The sequence below is a fragment of the Calliphora vicina genome, chromosome 4 (assembly GCF_958450345.1).
Source record: "Calliphora vicina chromosome 4, idCalVici1.1, whole genome shotgun sequence".
Lineage (NCBI taxonomy): Eukaryota > Metazoa > Arthropoda > Insecta > Diptera > Calliphoridae > Calliphora > Calliphora vicina.
The window spans coordinates 72,708,940-72,734,291 of record NC_088783.1 but is presented as its reverse complement, the minus strand read 5'-3'; the positions used below and the strand labels follow the sequence as shown (position 1 = coordinate 72,734,291).

General features: G+C 31.4%; 1 long non-coding RNA gene across 1 annotated transcript in view; it reads left to right on the top strand.

Moving 5' to 3' along the window:
* The window catches only part of LOC135956543 (uncharacterized), a 240,211-nt gene extending 222,276 nt beyond the window's left edge, over positions 1 to 17,935 (top strand). The window contains exon 4 of the long non-coding RNA XR_010576380.1: positions 17,894 to 17,935. This is a non-coding gene — a long non-coding RNA (uncharacterized LOC135956543). The remainder of the gene's footprint in view (positions 1 to 17,893) is intronic.
* The last annotated feature ends 7,417 nt before the right edge of the window (positions 17,936 to 25,352 follow it).

The window sequence follows — 25,352 nt, the reverse complement described above, 5'->3', positions numbered from 1 at the left end:
CTTGTTTTTTACACCTAAACCGGCAACAATGCCCTGAGGCACTCTTCACCTTTTTGCACCTGGTTCCTGAACTTAATTTTCAAATTAGTTTCTGATGGCTGTTCTGAGGTTATTGGGTCATAATTACCCTAAATATTTCGACAACTTTTTTTTAAAGTTTGTGGGTTAAATTTTGTAAGTGTTTGGTGAACGTGTTTACCAAATATTATCGAATGCAGAAGAGTTAAGGTTAAAAAATTTATATTTTGATCTGAAATTTTTCGTTTGGTCCCTGCAATAAAGAAAGTAACGAAATAAGGAAAAGAGGACAACATCTTGGAAAAAGGTCAGGCAGACCGCCACCCACCCACTGGGAGAAAAAAGTAGGAATCAGAGATCAGCAAGGTTCCCCACCACTACACCAAATACACAGAGGGCGTTGTTTCTAGGCAACGACAGATGACAGCACCATTATCCTAGACCAGCTACAGCAGATCAATCATCTACTTAGCTGGATCAACAACCGATAAACAAAACTGACACAAGGCAACAATAACAATCGATTTATCCGAAGACCCGCTACAGCAGACCAATCATCTACTTAGCCGGAACAAAAACCGTTTAAACTGATACAAACAATAACAATCGATTTAATGGCAACACCTTACAACATGCACGGTCCAGCAAAAACATGTTAACCCTCTAACCGGCCAATTTTATTTCGAGGTTATTGTTTGAAAAAAAAAATAATTACGTAGGAATAAAAACAAACAAAAGACAAGTTCACGTTCTTGTTTATCACAATAAGTAAATTGTTTGTTTCTTTACACATATTTAACATACCCGCCTAAAGGCAGCCTTGCCGGTTAGGGGTTTAAATATGCAAAAGCCAACTTTTGAAGCATTTTGCTAGAAAAACTTGCCCTTCCTTTAACCCTGCAACTTTCTGTAATTTGTATACAAGTTAGTGTCTGGTTGAGGTAACTAGCTTCCAGTTTTAGTTTAAAGAATTCATTCTTCGCCAAGACTTGTCAAAAACTAAGAAAAATATCCCCTAAACGCAATCATATGATGGCTGTCAACGCCAACAATGTAACTCTCATATATTATTTTGATGTTTTTCGTTACGAGTATTTTTCAATGAAACCTTATTGTTTACATTGCGTAAATTCTGTCATCTAGACACTGTAGAAGGTGTGGCTGTTCGGGGGGGTAATGGTGAGCTCGACTCATAAGTATATTATATAGTAAATGTCAATCATAGATATAGATGTAAGCGAAAATATATTGTGTATCATTGTTTACAATTGTTCGTTGAAGCGGTTGAGGTTTTTCTCAAAAAAAAAGTACTGGCTGTCAATTGTGAGGAAGAATCTTGAGGACAAAGGCAGACGGAGGTAACCAACTGAATGAAATCAAAAGTGAAAAGTCCTTAAATAAATATGAGAAAGTAAATATATACTTCAAGCAAGCTTTTGTGAGGAATTTAAAGATTGCGGTTTTCTAATGGTTTAGAAAAGTGTAACCTTGCTTATGTTATTTATGTCGGTGTATGCTTTGGAGTGAGTGTGTTTTGTGATATGTATTAAGCAGTAAGTGAGTAAGTAAGTTATTGAATTGATTTTTCAATCAATTCTATAATTTTATGAGTGTATTTCACATAATTTTGAAAGTTGATGGTTGTTTGTTTTTGCTGTTATTTGTTTCATCATCGTTTCGTTTCTGGTCATTGCACGGTGGTAATATATGAGGAAAATCAAAAATTGTGCAGAATTTGACTAAAAACGTGTTTTAAATGTTTTTCCTAATAATACATACGCCATTTTATAGTAGTATACGCCGATACTTAAGCATGCAAAAAAGTTGAAAATTTAAAAATATAGTTTTTGCTTAATTGAAATTAAAATAATACAAATTTGTAGAACTCTCTAGAAACTATCAGCTTTTGTTAAAATACTTTCAATTAATTCCTAACTCTAAAACAAGTTAAATCAGAAATCAAAAAAGATTTCATCAGCTGAAGGCTAATTAGGTCCACTTACTATCTTATAATTAAAAATTAGTTTGTTTTTGCAAAACGCATTTACTAACAAAAGTTTTCCCCTTTTTCCTCAAACTACACCACTGTGCATCATAAAACAAACACTTTATTATTATTGTTATTTTTTGGTTGATTTTGTTTTTGTTTATATTGCTGGTGATTCAGTGTTATTTTTTTGTTGTTGTTCTTGCCAAAGCAGTGTTTGTTTAAATTGATTGAGACGATGAAAGCAAGAAAATTATATTGGATTCCAATTCATTTTGCTAAAAGTAATAAAACTTATAACTATTTGATTTTTCATTTATGGTTTGTTTGCTTTTAAATTTTCACAAATTGCTAAAAAAAACTTATATTTTTCAACAAATCAAATCAAAAAGTGGAATAAAAACTTCTAGTTCTATTCATTACATTTAGACACTCAAACACACATATTTTTCTTATATTTCTGTTTGCTTTTATAATTTAAGTTGAAGAAGGCCCAAGAAAAATCAATATTTTCTTTTGCTTTTTAAGACAATTTAAACAGTTCTACCTTATCTTTTGTTTTGTGTGTGTGTGAATGAATGTTTTCATTTCCTTTTGAGAATTTCTACTCTAAATAACACTTCATTTAGTAGATTCATAATGCTTTTGCTTGTTTTTGCTTCATTAACTTATGCATGAACAGATGGAAAAGGTGCGCGTGTATTTAGTTCTGTTAGAGTATCATGAATAGACAACAGTGGTGGCCAATTATAAAGTTGTAGTTACAAGTATTGAAATAATAACCTGGAAGTAAAAATAGTTCAACAAATCATCGTGCTTTACCCGTTTAAAATTTATTAAAACTTTGTACACAGTTGCTTTACGGTCATATACAAAATTTATGTTGCTCAAATCTTTTAAAATCGTTTTGGTTTGTCTTTAATTGAGGTTAGAAGTTAAAATTTTTTATATGCGAATGGTGTAAACTCGTTTAATTTCAAAATATCAATTTTTAAAATATTGATATCCTAGTAATGACTTCGTACCCTAGTTTCAATAGATTTTCGTAAATACACAGGATATATGACAAAAGATATCATCACTTACACTGTGCAACATTGAAAAAAACACACGATCATGACAGTATAGCTTCGACTCTACTACCAAAGGGTAGTAAAACCCTATGCTCAGTTTGTCCATTTTGCTGACCGATTTTTTTTATGGGCCCCCAAAGTTTCTGAAAATCAGTGGGGCCTTTAAAAAAGGTGTCATCAGTTTTTGGTTAACAGCTAATTCAGACTTTGTGATACGGCTTAACTTTATATGGCAATAATATAGTTAAGAGTCCGCAAATAAATTTTGTTAAACTTTTTTTTTCCAAAAAATAGCTTTTCCGTGCACTTTTGTTGAAAAAATATAGGAAGACAAATTTTTTATTTTACTTTTTTTAGAATAACTTCCAGGTTCTCCTAATTTTTCACTAACAATATTTAGCAAAGTTGTAATTACGGTAAAGCTGAACAACTCTTGTGAACATATCAATGCATTCTGAACGTGTCAAGTCACTTTAAATAGTACATAAAGATCACTTTGTACCTTAATAATTTTAGTTTTTACTATTTTTTGACGCTAAAACAAAGATTTTTTGTTAAAATAGTATGATCAAGTCCACACTTCTATGTTGTGCTGTATTATTTACTTGGCTGAGGTGTTCGGAATGGGGATCAGTGGACCTCAATGTCGCACATTTAAAAAAAATCGCCAAAAAGCCATTTATGATCCGAATGAGCTGAAATTTAAAATATAGATAGTCTTTGAGAAGGTCTACAAAAAATATGCGTTTATCTGTGGATTGTCTCTTTTAGTTCAAGAGATATTTAAGTTTAATTATTTTTAAAATTTTGCTCGATCTTTTTTTTGTATTTTATATATAATGGGCCTACGAAAGGTCGTAATTTGTCAAATTTTAACTAATCCAAATACAAAAATTTCTTCAGGTCTGGGATTAATCTAGCACTTTTTTTACGAAGTTTCATAATCGATATGAATTTAACGGTCTGTAACGGCTGACTGCAAAATTCATAATGTTTGTAAACATTTCCATCACTAGGAACTTCCACTTATCAATAATGTTGATAACATGTTGTTGTTAACATTGGGTTTAAGTATGACAACATTAACTGTTAAAGCTGCAGGAAGGTCTAGAAATAGAACATTCTAGTTTTGTCCATTAGATAACTCATAAGACTACTAGAAGGTGACACTGTGTATATAAATATTAACAGTGAGTGGCAGACATAGTAATTCTTTTGTAATTTTAAATAAATAAAGAGTTGCTACAAATTTTAAACGAATACGGTTTTTTTTAAAGGAAATACGGTTTTTTTAAAGGAAATAAACCACCGTTTTCAAAAGATAAAAACTTAACAATTGGTGTCAGAACTTGGATTTCAAAATAAAAGGCAGTCATGAAGTTTGAGTAGCTAAAAGTGGTACAACTCAGGAAATAATTGAGTAAGTTGGAGCTACCGATAGTAGGTAACAAAGCAGAATTGCAAAATGTGGTGATAGATGAATTCAAGCGGCATGATATTGAGTATAAAGCAGAAGTGGAAGTCTATAGGGGCAAAAAATGCAATTTGGAATTATGCATAATGTGTGCGGCTATAATGGAAAAAATGGAAATAAAATTCCAAGGAATGAAAATTCTAGAACCATCTTAAAACAGTTCAAGAAACTTCTAAATTAAACAAGGATAAATTTCTTGCAGAAGTTCAAGAAACATATAGAGCTACTAATGAGAAACTTCAGGAAACTTCAGAGGTTATAAACAGCATAGTGGATTTCATTGACAATAAGGTGTCCGACCAAGATAATCGCTACACAGCAAATATGAGAGGTGCTAGATCTTTAAATTGTTGTCGAGAAGAAATGACTCCGTACTGTCAAAAAGGTAAGGAAATCTCAAATCAAAGACTATTGATGAAATCATGTTGTGCCTTGTGGAATAGTCTGCAGTTGATAAATGGCTACCTATACCGTCTATGAGAGAGTACAACTTTTCTATAGGGTCGGATGTCAACAAGCTGTTGCCGATTGTATTGCAAATTGTCCACAATGTAGAGCAGCCAAAAGTCGTTGACAACATAAGTAGTACGACTCGGATGTCCAATTTGAGCGGACAGCGATGATTGATGAATCAAGCGCAAGCGGATTAAAATACCCAACACTAAAATAAAAGCCTGATACGATCGAGCTCTGAATTCTGAAGGATTTTATGAAGGCCATTTTATACTATTGTATAACTTATAACGAAATAAAGGGTTGCCTCCGAAGCTACAAATCCATTGGGATGGACCTACATGGTGATTAAAAGATAAAACGACGTGGTATACAGAATACAGAAATATAAGAGCCCGAGATCTAAAAATGAAAGTTATACATTTAGAACGATTAGCTGCCTAACGGAAAGGTGCGGAATTAGTTTGTGTTTTGTAGGTGCTGTTGGACTTAACATCAACTGTATTACCAGTGCGTATTAAAAAAGTGTGTGTTATGAGAGACCCAGCAAAAACTTGGTAATGACTTGCAATTACTGAACAGCTTACTTTTCAATGACTACTACATACCACCTGAATTACATATAAGTAGTTTAGTAATTGCTGGAATATAATCTGATACATAAGTACTTGTTTATGAGCTAAAGTCTAAAAAAACAAAGTAAACAAACAAAACAAATAATCAGTTACTTTTTCTCAATTTGCCCATTTATTTTATTGCATGTTTATTTTGAGAAAAACAGAAAATAATATAGTACTACAGCACTGCCTCCAATGACATCGCCGTGTTAAAATAATGAGTTAAAAAGCTATTGTGTAAGTAGTGAATAGTAGGTATATTAGCTTTTTAACTCATTACTTTTAAATGTAAGTTCTTGCTGGGGAGTTACTATTTAAATTTTTGTGTAAATTTAAATAAAGAGTTGTTACAAATTTTAACACTCTAATGCTTAAACATATCCGAGGCACTCATCGCAAAACAGTTGCTAAAAAACGTACTTAAATTATATTAAAAAGCTTTCAAAGTTTTTGAACTTAAATATCATTTATATTAGCATTCATTGGTATTGTTACGAAATTGTACTTGAATTCAAATATAACGATTTTAAGGGCTGATTTAAAAGTAGCATAATGCTTTCAAATAACAGTGCTGTAATAGCAAACTGTAACATATCTGTGCGCATTATTAAATAAAAGCTTTCAGTTGATTTGATCGTAGGTTGGCAACGCTGTATTCGAATTCGAATATTCAGTTAAAGAACATTGTAGAAAGTACACCACAGATGGCGTATGTATTAGTAAGATCTAGAATATTCGAATTTTGACAGTTAAAGAACAATCTAGAGTGCAGATGGCAGTGTTATAAATAGTGGCAGAGGTTGCAGTAGTGAGTGAGTTTATCAGAGACGCTATTCAAATAAACATAAACTGAGTGCCTTAAAGTGTGCTGTGTTTTTCAATTGAATTCGTGTACATTATAAAGTGTGTCTTTATTTCTGCAAATTTATAAACGTGTATAAAAAAACACTGAGTGACTATTTAATTCTGTTGTTGTACATTTTAAATAAATAAAGAGTTGTTACAATTTTCAAACTACTAAACGGCTTTTATTTGCAATCAAAAGTATCCGGTTTATCCGGAAATAAACCAGCGTTTTGAAAAGGTTAAAACGTAACAGTATTTTTCTATGAGTGCCTTGAAGCATGCTTAAGCATTAGAGGTTTAAACTAACTACTGATCGCTTTTATTTGCAATTAGAAGAATAACCCACCATTTTTAAAAGGTGAAAACGTAACAATATATTGGAAAAAATTATAAAACAAGCTAAGTTATATGTGAGGTGGAAATGTAATTGAATTTAAAGTAAATAAATTATTTTTTAATAAATTATATAACATTTTTATAAATTACAATTATATGTAAATATAATTGAAAAACGGAAATTACAATTAGCAATAAATAAAATCAGTTACACTTCAATTACAAGTGCATATAATTGTAATTTAAAATTATCAATTGTAATTACACCTGAAGTAATTTAAAGGAAAACGGAAATCCTCCAAGCTGAAAAATTATATCGAATGACTTTATAGTTGAATATTATAGAAATTTTTAATTTTATAGCATTTTACTGATAATTACATATACAGTTTTTAACCACAGAGAAAAATTATATACAAACAGCGTTGCCGCTTTGGTCCAATTGGACCAAAATTGGTAGTTTCAAGTTAACAAATTGACTTTTGGTAGTTTGGTTGGTTTGTTCCAATATTTGTCGTATTTTGGTAGGCTACGATATTTCTGAATACATAAGTATTTTTAAGAACACAATAATTAAAATAATAACGAAAAAACTACTTATGTTAAGCCAAAATAATAAAACTACATATTTGCAAAATATGAAGATAGCATTCATACTACACAGAGAAAACAGATTCGTGATAGCATCCGAATTTGTTGCCAATCGAATGATTCTACCTTAGTGACCGAATTTAACAATTGTGGGTTCAAAATTTTGTAAGGGGGACCTAAAGTTTGGTTACTTCAACCGAAATTCTTCTTTATCAACTGACTTTCTGTTGATAGGACCGAAAAATTCTATGTGTGCAACCAAATCATTCGATTGCCAAAAAATTCTGTTGGTATCACGAATCTGTTTTCTCTGTGTAGTTAATCATCAAGTCTGCTATTAAATAAATCTTAACTGTTTGAACGTGAAGCATTTGTGCACACATTTACCTATATATTTATGTGTTAGCATTTATATACATATTTACAATATAAATTATATCAAGTATGTATAATGTGTAGGAATAGATACGAACATGCACTTAACTTTGGTTATACACACGTGCTTCAGCAGTGTTCACACAATTTTAAAGTTACCTCCGTTTGTTTCCCTCCCAATTAATATTTCCCCCCTTTGATCGTTTAAAAAATATATTTGAGAAAATATTACCTCTAAGTTTTTTTTTTTGTTGAAGTAATTACCAGTGAATGTAAAATGCTAATGAAGTCTCCCCATGCTCACAGCAGTATTAAATGCTTTCTGTAGTGCTCGTATCTTGCCATTAAAATGTAATTAATTAAAATTATTATTATCATTATTGTGCAAGAAAAAAGAGAATAATACTGGTATATTAAGTATAATTTGTGTAATTATTATTTAAATGTCGTATTTTAAATTTATAAATAAATGAATAATACGAAAATTGCAGTTATTTTGGTAGATACTCGTATATAAGTACATGTAATTAATTAAATAACTGAGTTGAAGCGAAGCTACTGCTAGCATGTAGATATTTTAGGGACGTGTTGTAAATAACTTGTATTCAAAATAGAAATTGTAAAGAAAATAATATTTTTATTATATGAAGAGAAAGTTCTTTGTTTAAAATATGTGTATGATTAATATTATTTTAGAGATACACAAATATTACGCATACGCTTTTTGTATTAAATCGTTAGTATAAATAAATTCATTATTTAAGAAAGAAATCTTTGCTTTTTATACCCTACACCACCATAGTGGGGAGGGTATTATGCGTTTGTGCAGATGTTTGTAACGCCCAAAAATATTAGTCTAACACACACCTTAAAGTATACCGATCGACTTAGAATCACTTTATGAGTCGATTAAACGATGTCCGTCCGTCTGGCTGGTTGGCTGGCTGTCCATATAAACCTTGTGCGCAGAGTACAGGTCGCAATTTTGCAGATATTTCGATCAAATTTGGCACATATAATTTTTTCGGCCCAAGGACCAAGCATTGTGAAATATTTAGAGTCCAACAATTTACTCAGCGACCGGAAGTATGGCTTTCGTAGAGGACGCTCTACGGGAGACTTACTAGCCTATCGGAAAAATGGTGTCGTTCCATACACCGTTTTGGCGAAAGTAAAGTGGTTGCTCTACATATTTCTAAAGCGTTTGATAGAGTATGGCATGGTGCGCTTTTAGCAAAACTTATTGCTTTTGGTGTTGGTAATAACTTCTGTCGATTTATATCGAGCTTTCTCAGAGATTGCACTATACGAGTTGTTATAGATGGAATTTCATCAAACGAGTTCAAGATCAATTCAGGGGTACCGCAAGGCTCCGTCCGTTCTCCTACTCTATTTCTTATCTTTATAAACCACCTTCTACGTCAAACTTCCAACCCTATCTACTCTTTTGCAGATGACAGCAACATTTGCCATTCATATGCATTCAATTATAGATCAAGCCTTTCGGAGATTGGGGCAATTAGGCAAAATATGAATGATACGCTCAACCAAGATCTTGTGACAATCTCTGAATGGGGCTGTGCGAATATAGTCGATTTTAATGCACGCAAGACTCAATGTTGTATGTTAACGCACAACAGATCATGTTGCTCCATCTGTTTTTATGGGGTGGTGTAAATATTAAGGAATCAGAAGCTCTTGATGTTCTAGGCATGAGTATTCAGTACGATGTCCGCTGGACAAAACACATTTTTCGAGTGTCGAAAGAAGCATTCAACCGCGTACAGGAGAGTGCGAAGATGCTTATCGGTGACAGTAGGGTATCCAGCTCTATTGACTCACTGGAACATCGTCGCAATGTGGGTTGTGTTTCACTGTTCTACCGATACTACAATGGTATGTGCTCTGCTGAAATTAGGGAACTTGTTCCCGAAACCCGTTTTTTTTTTACGCAACACATGCTCTTCGGCAAGGGCACATCAATTCGTTGTCTACTGGACAGTAGATTGCACAACACATTACAGGGAAAATTCGTTCTTTAGCCGTACTGTCCGTATGTGGAATAAGCTTCCTCCTGAAGTATTTCCTGTCACTTTCAATATAGGAAAATTCAAATCAAATGTCAACAAACACTACTCCTGCTATCCTCCCTCCCATAACCTATTTTCCTAGTTCCAACACAATGCTTTGCATGGGTAGGGGTCATCCCCTGAGTGCTGGTCCAAGAAAAAAAATGTTTAATTTATATATGCATGTATCTCCACAAATTCCGCTCAAAATAAGTTTTATGTATACAAAATTCATGTAACCAAATTTTGTTATAGACCCGCTTCCGAAAATCACTTTAACGTGCATAAATCGCTTAAAAATGTATTACACGACCTAATTTAATGGTGATCGGTCCATAATTGGTCATAGCCCCCATATAAGGCCCACTTCCGAAAATCACTCAAAAATATAAATTATTGAAATTTTAAAAGAAAAATGTTTTTGCTCTTTTACTTAGTGTAGGGTATTATACTTTCTTACTTGTTTTTACATAAAATTGTCGTATGATTAATATTATTCAATAGTTACTTAAATATTACTCATACGTAATTTTTATCTTTAGATCTTTAGTATGAATAAATTTATTGTTTAATTTAAAAGCCAAGGTTTTCATATTCATATTGTTATTATTAATTATATTTTCAGAGAAACAGCTTTGCTTTTTTTGCTTAAAATTTGCGTATGATTATTACTTAAAACGTAAATAAATATTACTCATACGCCTTGTTGTTCGATAAACTTTAATATGAATAAATTGATTATTTTATTTAAATACCAAGGTTTGTTTTCATATTCATAATAATATTAGTTATATTTTAAGACAAAAAACGTTGCTTTTTTGCATAAAGTATACGTATGATTAATATTATTTAAAACTTACTCAAATATTACTCATACGTCATTTTATCTTTAAATCTTTAGCATCAATAAATTTATTGTTTAATTTAAATACCAAGGTTTATTTTGTTATTCATATATGTAAATTTGTGTATAATACAATAAAAAAAATACTATTCAATATTTCATATACACTTTTCCACCGACAACATGACAACAACATGAAGCCCAACCAAAGTGGGCTTCAATGATTCCAAATGAATTAAACACTTACAGTCTGTGTGATTGGCTGATAGTTTTAAAATTTTTCAATATTTGGTTTACTTTTATAGTGAAAATGGACAATGCTAATAAAAACAGTAAAAACTAGCAAGTATTTAAACTAACAAACTAAAGATTTGTTCTAGCGTTAGGTGATGATAGACAAAATTAAATATTTTTCATTTCTTTCAAAGGAAGCTATCAAGTGAAAACTAAAAAAATATTGGAAACGAGTTCTTAAAATATTTTAAGCCTTTATTTTAGCTGATATTATTAACAATGTTATTTTTCATTCCATATAATTGGTACTATCCTACTGAACATGTGAGTATATGTATTTTATTGTTTATTAAAATATATAAAACAACAGAATATTCATTAAATGCATTTAAGTAAGAATATCATATTCATATGTACATACAGTTTGTTTTTGTTAGTTTTAAATTAAAAAAAACACTTTATCCATTTAAAGGGTGTTACAAATAGAGTGTAAAAATATTTTATAGTGGTGGCCGATAAGTGTCATAGAGTCCATGGACTGTCTATGACACAACAAAATGTGTCTAAATATCCACAAGCATAGAGGTACAAAGTCCAATTAGTGATGATATTCAGTCCAATTTTATCTATGCTGTTCGAAAAGAATCACAGTTTATTACTTTTTGAAGTGAAAACATAATTAAATCCGTAGGTTAGTATCAAGACAAATATTTTCCTGGATATCTTACTTTCAAATGTCAGGGAAATTATGACTCGCCACCTATTTCAGTTGAATTACTTCGTAATGCCATGATACAGACAAAGGTCTTACATAAACATTTAAGTACTAAAAGTTCAGATAAGGACTCCTTTGAGCTCTATGCACTTTGTTCAACTTTTTGTATTTTTTGTGAGATGATTTCATTGCTGGAGTCAAATCTCTTTCAGTTATTTCTTCAGTTTTGGAAACATGAAATAGTCACTCAGGGCCAAACCATAAGAATGTGGCGGAAGAGGGATCAATAGCCTAATTCATGGATTTTTGCCATTAAACTGCACACTTGTGTAGCCGATTGTTTGCAATCGCTGCCAAGTGATCATTCAAAGTTGAAACCAGTGAGCTATGTGAGATTTTGATGGCTTCCATCACTTTCACTGTCTGATCGCCTAACACCATATCGTGTTTTTTTCAATTGTTTCAAAGAGACCTCAACTGGGAGTCCAGAACGTTAACGACTTTTTTACCATTGAAATTGATAGTGCAGACTTTTCAAAGTATTTATTAAACTTAGCCTTTATTGGACTGATGATTTTTTTCTGCAAAAATAAGGCTTAATGATCAGACGAAATTTATTTTTTCCAAAAGTCATAAAGTAGCCTAGTATCAATGGCTGTCAAACATAAACTAGATTCCAATCCACATGATAACCAACAGAGTCCAGTGCATCACGAAAAAGTGTGGTTGTGGTTTTTTGTCTTAACTTTTTATGAAAACGATGCACAGTGGTATAGGAAAACAAAAAAGGGAAATAAATCTATAACTTCTAAACCCTTAGTCAAATTTGAATGAAACGATAACTTAAAAAGAACAAAGTCTTTTTTAAATTTTTACTTTCAAATGCATATAACTTTGGAGTCAGTCACGCTTTTTAAACAATTATTTTTTGGTTTGACATATACATTTTTTGTTATTCCAAAGAAAAATTTACAAAACCAGGAAATATTTGACCCGCTGTTATCAAAAAAGTGGTATAGGCTGGGTAAAAAGCTGACAAATTAATTTTCAAATGCGAATATCTCCTAAGTTATAAGAGATAATTGATAGCTGCGACGTGGTTTTTTGTAGTGCTCGGCGGAGATTCTATATATGGTTTTTTAAATAGGAACACAGACGAAGAAATAGAATTGTTTTAAAAATACCCGAGGTGTCCTAATTTGGGACCCCTGGCCGCACTCGATGTTAAATTCCATTCAAATCGGGTTTAGAAGTTACAGATTTATTTCCTTTTTTTTCTATACCACTGTGCGACGTTGGCTAGGCCATTACTCTCAACGGTGAACGCTATAGGTCGATGATTATCAACTTGGCATGCATTGTATGATATGGACACCAAAGACATGTGATTTCAACAGGACGGTGCTGTCTGCTATACAGACCATGCCACTTAGGACTTTCTGCATGAGCGATTTGAGGGCATGGCCATCTCATGTGGAAGTGATATGAACTAGCCACCGAGATCGTGTGATTTGACCATGTTAAGCTGAATTCACCCATGAGTTTCTGAAACATTTATATGTATTTTGACGTTTTATTTTTGAGAGAGACTTCAAACTACATATAAAAAAAATTGTTTCGAACAAAAAATGTTTCAGAAACTCATGGGTGAATTCAGCTTTAGACTTCTTTTTGTGGTATGGCAACGATAGTCCTGTCAAACGAATACAAAATTTCGATGGTATTTTTACAAACTTTGTTTTCTTTAAATTTAAATATTGAAAGAGCTTAATGAAAGACCCTTCACAAAATCATAGATCTTACAGAGCTCTTATAATTCTGACAGTTTTTACGTTGCTGCAAGTTTGCGTATGTCCTGCCATGTTTAAGAAAGCTGACATTGTACACAATAAAATCTTGTGCTTACTCTATGGCCCAGCCAACTTCATGCAAAGACTGGTTTATGTGTGATTTTTCAAACTTGAATTGTTGCAGATCCCTTCTAATATGTCCATGAAAACTACCACCGTATGTACTGCCCTTCCAACCTCATGTAGAGCTTTGCCTTATATGTTAATTTTCCACCTTCAAATAGTATTTATTATGGAGAAGTCTCCAAAACATCACCCTTTAAAAGAATCCACAAAAATTATGAATAAAATAAAAATTCAAATTGATAAAAAAACAGTGACAATTGAATTGTAAACTATTTTTTCAACCGTAAAATTATTTTGTAGTAAATGTTTTGTAGTGTTATGAATTTGCAATGCACACTGATGCAAATTCGCATACTAACCTACATGGGAAAGGAGTGCAAGGGAGGCAGACACACGGAAGTAAAAACATAAATTGTTTTCATTTCCGGAATATTTCATACGAGTACAAAAGATAAATAAGAATAAAAAAACATTTTTTGCAAAACAAAATAACAGCAACAAGAATATAAAAGCCAGGCATTATAAACACAATTTATATACAAAATAAATATAAAATATTTTGTTATAAATAAATTTATTTTTAAAAATAAGTAACAATAAAGAGAGAGAAACATTTTAAGGATTAAAATACATGTAGACAACCAACAGATTAATTGTTTTTATTTTATTTTCATTAATTTTATTTTTTTAATCTAAATTTTTAATTTTTATTTAGCTTAACTGGGTAAAAAAAGAAAACTTTTGCTGGTTGTGGCCACCCGACATAAATGACAGTCACCGAGAATAATAATTTATAAAAGTTTTCCTCTTTTTTTTCTTTCGCCACTCAGTCATCTGTACAGCAGCAACTCTTTAGAATGAGGGTGTTAAAATTTAAAACTTTTTACAAGGTCAAACTACAAAATATTTCCCCCTTTCAAGTTTATTATATATAATAGATATTCATACATACATAGCAGAAGTATAAGTTTCCAGCATTATTTTGCTTTCATGGATAGCGATGGCCGCTGATGGGTGTGTGACAATCAACCACATGCGCAACACATAGATACATGGTGTTTGGTTGGACCCACACACTTTAAAAAGTAATTAAGTTGTCACAACAAAAGTGATCGATGTATTTAGTTGTATCAACATAGTTTCTTTCCGTTGTTGTGTTGAGTTAATGTTAAATGCTAGAATGCCTGTGTTATATGAATTTTTGTTATACGTGAAAAAGTTAAGTTAAATTTTTATCAGGTTTTTTTTTTTGCAGATGGATATAATGTTATGTAGGTGATAATAAATTGTACTTCCTTTAATTGTGGTTTTCCTGGCATTTTTGTTATTTAAACAAGTTTTTAAAGGCTAATGATAAGAGTAGAAAAAAATTAGTTTATTTTATTTTTTACCCTTCAATAATTACACGTAGTATTGAAAAAACAAGTAAGAGAGCTATAGTCGGCTGTGCCGAATCTTATATATCCTTCACCAAATTATACTTCAAAATAAAAATTTTTAAATATTTTTAAGTAAACTAAATTTATTTTTTTTTCCAAAGTTGTTTTTTTCCATTTGTTGAAAACAAAATTTTGTTCGAATTGTTTTTTTAATTTTTAAAATTTATTTTTTTTGTTTTTCCAATTTTTTTTTAATAATTACAAAAAAAAACTTTTGTTGAAAAAAAAAAATTCTGGTTAAAATTTTTTTTCCGATTTTGATCCATTGTAGGTCCAACTTGCTATGGTTTTTTATACGTCTTTACAAAGGTCTTTGAAATATCTATCATTAGATATCCACATTGTCTACATTAATGACATAGTAATCCAGATATTGGTAAAAAATAGGTCAAAAATCGAGGTTGTCCTGGTTTTTTTCCTTATATCTCAGCCATTTGTGGACCGAATCTTATATACCCTTCACCAAATCATACTTCAAAATAAAAATTTTAAATATTTTTAGAAAACAAATTTTTTTTTCCAAAATTTTGTTCGATTTGTTTTTTAAATTTTTATTTTTTTAAATAAATTTTTTTTTAAAATTTTAAAATTTTTTTTTTGTTTTTCCAATTTTTTTTTTAATATTTTGCGAAAAAATACTTTTGTTTAAAAAAAAAAATTCGGGTTAAAAAATATTTTTTCCGATTTTGATCCAACTTGCTATGGTTTTATATACTTCTTTGCAAAGGTATTTGAAATATCTATCATTAGATATCCATATTGTCTATATTAATGACTTTGTAATCCAGATATTGGTAAAAAATAGGTCAAAAATCGAGGTTGTCCTGATTTTTTCCTTATATCTCTGCCATTTGTGGACCGATTTTAAATAGCAGCCGAGCCAGAAGAATTCGGGAGATATTGATGTATGAATCGTGTATGTAAGTTATTTGGGGACTCCGGAAAGTTGATTTCAACATACAGACAGACAGACGGACATGGCTTAATCGCCTCCGCTATCTTTAATGATCCATAATATATACATATACTTTATAGGGTCAGAAAATTATATTGTGGAAATTACAAACGGAATGACGAACTTTAATATCGTCCCCTTAATAAAACAATAGTGTATACTTTTTGCCATTTCCAAATAATTGAGTTTACAATTTTTGTAATATTTCAATTGATCTTTTGACCAACTTTTTTGGAAGTAGAATTTCCCCAAATTTTAGTAGAAACGAAACACAGCTGAAGCTTCCCGTAGTAACTGAAACCGCCCCATACCCTTACGGTACCTTCGCCAAAGTTTCTACTCATTCTGGGTGCGTTCGGTTTTTGCAAATCATGCCAATAATGATTGTGTCCATCCGGGCCTCCTGTTTAAGTTAACCTATTTGGCGTTTGGTTAGCTTTGTGTTTCTCTTATTTCTTTTAGCTAAAGTTTTATTTTTTGTATTTTTTTGCAAACACGTACAAACTAGATGCTCCGATCTTCCAATTCTTCTACCAATTTCTCTTTTCGAATAGCCTTCTCCATTTAAAACTCTTATTAAAGATCGCTCATCTTGTGTAACGTGTTTTCCTCTACCCATTGCGTCTAAGAATTCTCTATATGGACTGATACTGATACTCAATGATGCAAACACGAAAAAGCATGGGTTTTTACTAAAAATCTGAATTTTGTAACGGTAAATATTAAGTAAAAGTAATTGTGCCTATTTAAATTTCGCTCATTATTTTTTATTTTTTTGAGTAAAAGTCCCATTATTATTTTATCGAGGGGAAATTACAACAACAATGTATATAAAACAAATTTCCTGGTTACCAACTAGTAAGTATTGGGAAATATTAGTAAATTGGAAACAAGGGAAACCAACTACTTAAAAATATTCTTAAATCTGTTATTGAGGGGACGATATACCCTTCTCACGAATATTAAATATACTTGATATTAAATTTAAATTTGGCCTCACCAAAATCATTCTAAACCTGTGTTATGAATATGGCACCAAGTCTTTAAACAATATTTACAATTCTATTTATCAGATTTACTAAAATATTTTATATTTTTCCCAACTCACATTTGTTACAATAAAAGTTTTGATATGTCATTAGTTTAGCTAGCACATCTCAAGTATTTACCTTCAATTCTACCGCAACTAATGCTGATTACAAGGTCTTTGCAAAAACTACACTCACACATCTATCAGTATATATACACTAAACTTATTCTGTCTTCTTATCGAATGTATTGACCAAAAAAGTTTTTTTCTCATTTATATTTCTACCAATAAATACGAACAAATCAATTGGTGGCTGTAAATGTAAGCTGATTTAAGTTTTTACTTCTGGGTGACTTTCAACACAACAGACCAGCTGCAATTGTAACTGTTGCAATTTAACAAATATAGCCAAATCAGCAGGAGCACAGTGGAATAGGGTTTCATTTATTTTACAATTCTTAGCTTACACCTTTTGTAGTAATCTAAATCTATATGTATGTAATATATAGTTTTTTTTTTACTAAATAACTTTTCCAAGTTTAACCAATATTCCAAATGTAATCTCTTTGATGGCAAGTAACTATGTACATATGTATGTAGGTATTTGACTAGTTGTTGGCATTGCATGTGGTAGTTACATTTGATTGCATTTGATGAGAGATTTAAACTTTGCTACAATTTGGCTGGCTGACTGATTTGTTCTGTCTGTCAATGGTGGTCGAAGTAAATGTCAAATAAATTAATGGATTTGGTTTGACTAAATTGAGTTTAGATTTTAAGTAAATATTTTCTTGCTTTAACAAAATGATTGATAATAAACGCCTTGTTAAATGTGGTAATTTATATTTTATTGTGTTGAAAATTTATTTTTTTTTTGTTCATATTTTTCTAATCAATTTTATTTCTTTTTTCCCATTTCAGGTAATTTACTTTGCTTAATGAGTTGTATAAATAATAAGATATTGTTCTAAATGTGAGTATAAATAAATAATATATTTGATTGAGTTAAGTGGATTAAAGGCGAATAATGAAAGCAAATATTCCATTAATTATATGGGTAATTAATGTATAAGGAATATAATGATAAAGAAGTAGGAGGTACGTTATTTTTAATTTTTAAAATCGGATTCTTTTAAATGGCAAATAAAAGAGCCAATCAGTTTAAAAATTTTACCAAGGCTTTATTTATTAAAATCTACACAACAACACTTTAAAAAGTCACTCCATGTTTTTAAACAATTAAACTTTTGTAATTTACAAGAATCCACAGTCTAAAATTACGATTTTAGAACGCACTTAAATTATATTCCGCGTGATGTTGACTCAATCAAGAATCACAATAAACCAATATTTAGTCATACCATCGCCATCTTCTAGCTATTTCCAGAAACACTCGAATGTTCTATTTTCATAATTATCACTCAAAGCTTTTAAAGCTGTTTCACAGTTAATAATGTCATATGTATTTGTAAATAATGTTAATAACATCTTGTTTTCAATATTGTTTTTAAGTAGAAGTTTCTACTGATGCAAATGGTTATAAACATAATGAATGTTGCAAGAAGCCACTATAGATCGTTGAATTCAAATTGATAATGCATTTTTATACCCTACACCACCATAGTAGGGAGGGTATAATGCGTTTGTGCAGACGTTTGTAACGCCCAACAATATTAGTCTAACACCCACCTTAAAGTATACCGATCGACTTAGAATCACTTTCTGAGTCGATTAAACGATGTCCGTCAGTCCGTCTGGCTGGCTGGTCGGTTGGCTGGCTGTCAATTTAAACCTTTTGCGCAGAGTACAGGTCGCAATTTTGAAGATATTTCGATTAAATTTGGTACATATTATTTTTTCGGACCAAGGACAAAGCCTATTGAAACTGGCTGATCCATTATTTCACCTAGCCCCCATACAAATGCCCTTCCGAAATTGGACTTTATCGGTCATAAATGTTTAATTTATATATGTATCTCCACAAATTCAGCTCCAAATAAGTTTTATATGTATATACAAAATTAATGTCACCAAATTTTGTTACGATCGGTTTATAATTAGTCATAGCTCCCATACAGACCCGCTTCCGAAAATCACCTTAACGTGCATAAATCGCTTAAAAATGTTGGGATACACACAAAATTCAACATAGTTAACTTTCATATAGACATAAATCACACGACTTAATTTCATGGTGATCGGTCCATAATTGGCCATAGATCCCATATAAGGCCCACTACCGAAAATCACTCAAAAATATAAATTACTGAAATTTTTAAAGCAAAATGTTTTTGCTCTTTTACTTAATGTAGGTATACTTTCTTACTTGTTAAATCATATCGTGGTGATTTTTTCAAGTTTAATTTATTTTTAATTACTCTATTAACATCCTCAGGACTAATATCGAATTGGGCTGCAAATTTTTTGTATGGTAATATGTTGACAAGTGTCCATAGTACATAACGGCATATTTTTTTCTTTAAATAGCTATACTAGCATTGGTACATTGCTTCAAAAACAAGTAATTGCTACTTTGTTAAAAAATTAATATCTCAAGCGACATTTAACAGTGCAAGTGAAATTGTTGTCAAAAAATAATAAGAACAATTAAAAAAAAAATTGTTGGTGTAATTAATGTAACAAAGATAAGAGCAAAAATCACTGTTTAAATTTTTTATAAAATATGTTTTGTTTAGAAAAAAAATGCAATTATGTACATGTGTGTTTTAAATGTGAAATTTTTGTTCAATGTCCAAATTCTATTAGAGTTTCAAATGGTAATTTAACAGAGCTAAGCTTTAGTTGAAATATAGTCGTCATTTATATATATGTTGCTTTTTAATGTGTAAAAAATCAGCTGCCACTTTTTGCCTCAACGATTTTTATTTCATTTAGAGTTTAACATGTCAATTACAAGGAAGGGGCTGTATTTTTATTTTTAAGGTTGGCGTGGCACTTCAAAGTTTTTAATGAGTGATATCCTTTAATTCCTTCCACACATACAGGAAGACGGTGTGAAAATTTCAGGAAAATCGGTGCAGCAGTTTCGCCGTTTATAGGCTTCAAACAAACCCACAAAGAAAAAATGTACACACATTCATGACCAAAAAAAATTTTTTTTTTCTCAGATTGTTTATACTGATGAAATATATAAACGTACAAAGTTTTATGTCGATACGGCTTTTCAAAAGACTTTTTTCCGGCTAGATTGAGCATTTGGACCACTGTGCGGCCTCTTCTTTGATAATGCATTTTATATATATCACCAACACTCAGGAAATAAAGTTATGAGAAGGAGGATTGAGGGAGTAGTGTTTGTTGACATGTGACTTGAATTGATAAATATTATATTTCGCCGGGAATACATTGGAAGGTAGTAGATTCCACATAGGGATGCAAATGCGTGCGATCAGTGTGATATAGAGTATCCAAAACCGAAACCAAAAACCGGTTAACCGGTTTTTTCATCTTTGTAAACTCGACCGGTTTCGGTTTTCTTTAACATTCCGGTTTTTGTAAGACGGTTAACCGGTTTTAATTAAATATATTTTCAAAAGCTCATTTCAACATATTTTTGAAAAATTTTGATTCATTTTATGGAAAATTGTAGCATTTAGCAATATTTCGAAAAATATATAAGACAATTGCATTAAGAATTCCAAAACTTTAAATTAGCGTATTTTTCATATTGAATAAAAATTTAATATAATCCGGTTAACCGGTTTTTTTGAAGACAAAAACCGAAACCGGATAATCGGTTTTTTTAAAAGATAAAAATCAAAACCGGTTTTTTCAAAAACACACTTTTTCGGTTAAACCGGAAACCGGTTTTTTAAATTTACCGGTTTTTTGGACACTCTAGTGTGATAGTAGTGGGCTCCGAATGAAAGTGCGCGTATTAGGTATGAGATTACTTATGTCAGCTGAACACCACGCGTTATAATATCTGTAAAATAAGGATAACAGTTTCATCACCTATAAGATCAACCCGCTCCAGCAGCTCTAGACTTAATTTTGCAGCTCCGGCACATATGTGGGAATTATATTCCATTTTTGGACGAATGAAGCTTGTGTATATACGAAGAAGATCTGAAGGGGAGAAATATGTCCGACACAAACCGACAGAAACCTAAGCACCTAAAAGTTTCCTTCGCAACATCCAATATATGACGATTCTAACGAACGTCACCTGTGTTCTCGTACATAGAATCAAAAGGTTATCTGAAACTCCAAGAGTTGTGTTACCCATACGAAAAATTGATTATGGTGAAATCTCAATACGTTTGTGTGTCAATAGGTAGCACTGAGTTTTGATTGCGTTGAATTTAATTCGGTTCAATTAACCCCATCTCAATATTGTTGTAAGATCACGATTTGTCGAGTCATCCATATTCATTCTTGAGGGTTTAATCTGAGAAAGAGTTGGTCTCTGGACGAATAAATATGAGTGACAGATATTACTGTCATCCGCGAAAGAATAAATCGGATTTGAAGTGAATCGTTCATGAAAATTTAAAAAGGGACGGAGAAAGAACTGAGCCCTGGGGGACTTCTGAGCTCAATATGAAGTTGGCGGAGCAAACCCCATCTATTTCTACCCTTGAATGAAGGAAACCAGAAATAAAACTAGAAAATGCAACTCCAACACCGAACGAGATCAATTTTGAAACTTGTTCATCATGCTACACCCGGTTGAATGCTTTCAAAATTTCGAGAGCGACTACCTTTCTCCCTCCCATGCGGTGTATTGATTGACACCACTGCTCTGAAAGAAACGCCAATAGGTCCCCAGTTGAAGGACTACTACGGAAGACATATTGTTTGTCAATCAGAAGTTTGTTAGATGCTAAATAATTGACCCGGAAGACAAAGATCGCCCAGGCCAGCCAAAAAAGGTTGAAGGATAAGAATTAGAGGCATTATTGTTGTCAAACTCAATAAGAGTTTGCAAAATCATTGGGAGCTACTCATTATGCAATTTCAGAACATTTAGGCTGCAGGATTTATTAAAAAGCAGGCAAATTAGGTACCATACGAATTGAAGTAGAGAGACCTTGAAAGATAATTTGGCAGGTCAGAAATGATGATTGAACGCTATAAAAGATAATCATAGTTTCACCGAAGAAGAGTTAGCCCTTTCATCCAGCCGAATTGATATCAATGTCAAATATCAATGGCGCTAAGGTAATGCTCTGTATTTAGTGGGAGCAAAAGCGTCCTATCTATTATGAGCTGCTGAAATCTGGCCAGACCATCACCTGTACTGAACGCAACTGATTAGCTTGAAGTGAGCATTGGCCCAAAAAAGCCCAGAATATACGACCAGTCATGAAACCGTAATATTCCATCATGACAACGATCGACCACCGGTTACAATACCTGATGTCAATAGCATTTGTTTCGTTTGAAGCGAGAATTTGCCGAAAAACTCACAGAATATGCTGCCAGACATGAAATATTCCATCATGACAGCGCTCGCCTACATTATACAATAACTGTTAAAGATTATTTAGAATGAAATAGTTGGAAATTGTTGCCTCATCAGCTTTATAGCCCAGACCTTGCATCGTCCGACTACTATTTGTTTCGATCTATGCATAATGATCTCTCTGTGGGATACGCTCCACTTTGGAATAGAGTATCCGATATTGGCTTGATTCGTTCTTGTCCTCAAAAGATGAGCCGTTGTTTTGGCCAAAGATACATATTCAATAAATTTATATTGTACAAATGTAAAAATTAATCATTTTTAAGTCATACTCCCATGAAAATATTAGGAGTAAATTTTTTTATTCCTGTTGTAATGTTGGTGCCAGGAAAAAATGTCTCTAAATGATTAAAAAGATCTTAAATTTAAACAAGTAAGAAAGTGTGGAAAGATAATACCCTACACTCTGTAAATGAGCAAAATCATATTTCTTTTAAAATTTCAATAATTTATTTTCGTGAATGAGTTTAGGAAGAGTGCTATGATGGGAACTGTGACTAATTGTGGACCGATCGCCATGAAATTTTACCATGCTATTTATGTCTATATAAAAGTTATTTGTGTTTAATTTCATGTGTATACTAACATTTTTAAGAGATTTACCGATCGCCATGAAATTTGGTTGTGTTATTTATGTCGATGTAGTTATTTGTGTTGAATTTTATGTGTATACCAACATTTTTAAGAGATTTATGCAATTAAAGTGATTTTTGAAAGCGGGTCTTATATGGGAGCTATGACTAATTATGGACCAACCATAATAAAATTTGGTGACATGAATTTCGTATATATAAAACTTACTTGTAATGATACCTATGTATATAAATTAAATATTTATGACTGATAAAGTCCAATTTCGGGAGGACATTTGTATGGGGTCTAGGTGAAATTATGAACCGATTTCTGCCAGTTTCAATAGGCTCCGTCCTTGGGCCGAAAAAATTATATGTACCAAATTTGATCGAAATATCTTACCTGTAAATTGATACCTGTACTCTGCGCACAAAGTTTACATGGACAGCTAGACGGACGGACGGACATCGTTTAATCGACTCAGAGAGTGATTCTAAGTCGATCAGTGGGTGTTAGACTAATATTTTTGGGCGTTACAAGCATCTGCATAAACGCATAATACCCTCCCCACTATGGTAGTGTAAGGTATAAATATAAGAAATTTTCATAAACATACCATTAGATTAAAGGATTTAAAATTTGTATAACTTTAAGTTGTATTTAATTCAACAACAAATTACTCATCTTATACATGGAGCTACTCATGTTACCTTAGAGTTCAACAAGTTAAACACAAACGGCTAATTGTTACTTACTTCAAGGTAATAAATTTATGCAAATTAGTTATATGAAATTAAAATAAAACTTTTAACACAATTTATTCTCTTTGTGCAACTCCAGATGAACAGATTTTCTTCGCTCTACAAAGCCATATAAATCTTTTACAACTTTCTGCGCAATTTGCTTGACTTAGCCAGCAAGGTATTAACATTTGTTTAGTATATTATGCAACAAATTTGTGTTGCTATGTTTCTACAATAGTTTAACTAGTACAGAGAAAGTAACTTATATACACATGCCTGCAGATAAACTAAATACATAAACAGATAATGGGAGGTTTCAGACATTTAAAACTATTATTCACAGCATAAAATCATAAATCTTCTTCACTAGAATTCTGCTTGAAACACCCATTTTACGCAGGAAACACAAGTGACTGGGAAAAATGAAGACTGAAATAAAAAACCATAACCGAGCCAACGAACATGTTTATTACTTAAAATAATAGAAACTTTTAAAAGTTATTACAATTTCAATGTTGTAGTCTAGATAGATGGCAAAGCATATACATACGTGATGTAGCATATTGTATTGTATAGAAGGGTATTGTATGAACAATATGATTTACTTAAGAGGTTTTTAATTTGCAACAACAATAAATATTCCAAGTTACACATACATTGAAGTGATTATTTTCTAAGAATTTTTCACCATGATTTTACAAAGAATCAAAAGTAAAGTAAAAAAGCAAATTTAAGTCAAGGAAATCTGGTGAAGAAATCATGTTAAGAACATGCAGAGAAAAGGCTTGGTTTCTACAATTATACTGTATTCTTTGTAACCATATATTTTCAATGAAAAATAATTATTTTTCAAACAACTAAAGAATGATAAATACGTAAACATATTTGGGCTATTCACACGGTCTAATATTTGGTCATATTGTCATAATGTCCTAATATATTATTATAGTTTAATCAAATTTGTGTTGTGTTTCAAACAAAAATGTTCTAAACTAATAAGACTATTTGAGGAGCCGCAGAACAAAAGGTACTTTTTCGCACATTTAAAATTTTTGGGAAATTGAGTTTTATTTATTTCGCCCCTTTAAAAACTGTATGAACCTGGAAATGGTAACAAGTTTCTTACTTATCAAGATATGCATCTAACTGCCATAAGTCACAACATTAAATGTTAAGGATGTTTGATATAAAACCATTTTAATATCGGAAAAATAACCTTTTGTTAAAAAACAAAGAAAAGTACGTTTTTTTAAAAACAAAATTAAAAGGTATGTTTTTTTATGCGTTTTTTTAACGATAATATTTTAAATGAATGCTTTTAATCCTGTTCTAGTATATCAACAAATTACACATTGAAATTAAATAATTTTTTTTTTCGTTTCATACTAGTGTTGTAAGTAGGGTTTTTAATTTCCTGACCTTTTTTGATTCCCGGGAATCGGTAATATTTTTCTCTACATTCTCGGGTACCCGGCTATTCCGGAAATATATAATAATACTGTAAACTATGAATATAATATCAAAATTTCATATAAAAACTTAGTGTTATAATCATTATATATAGAGCTTCGTATTA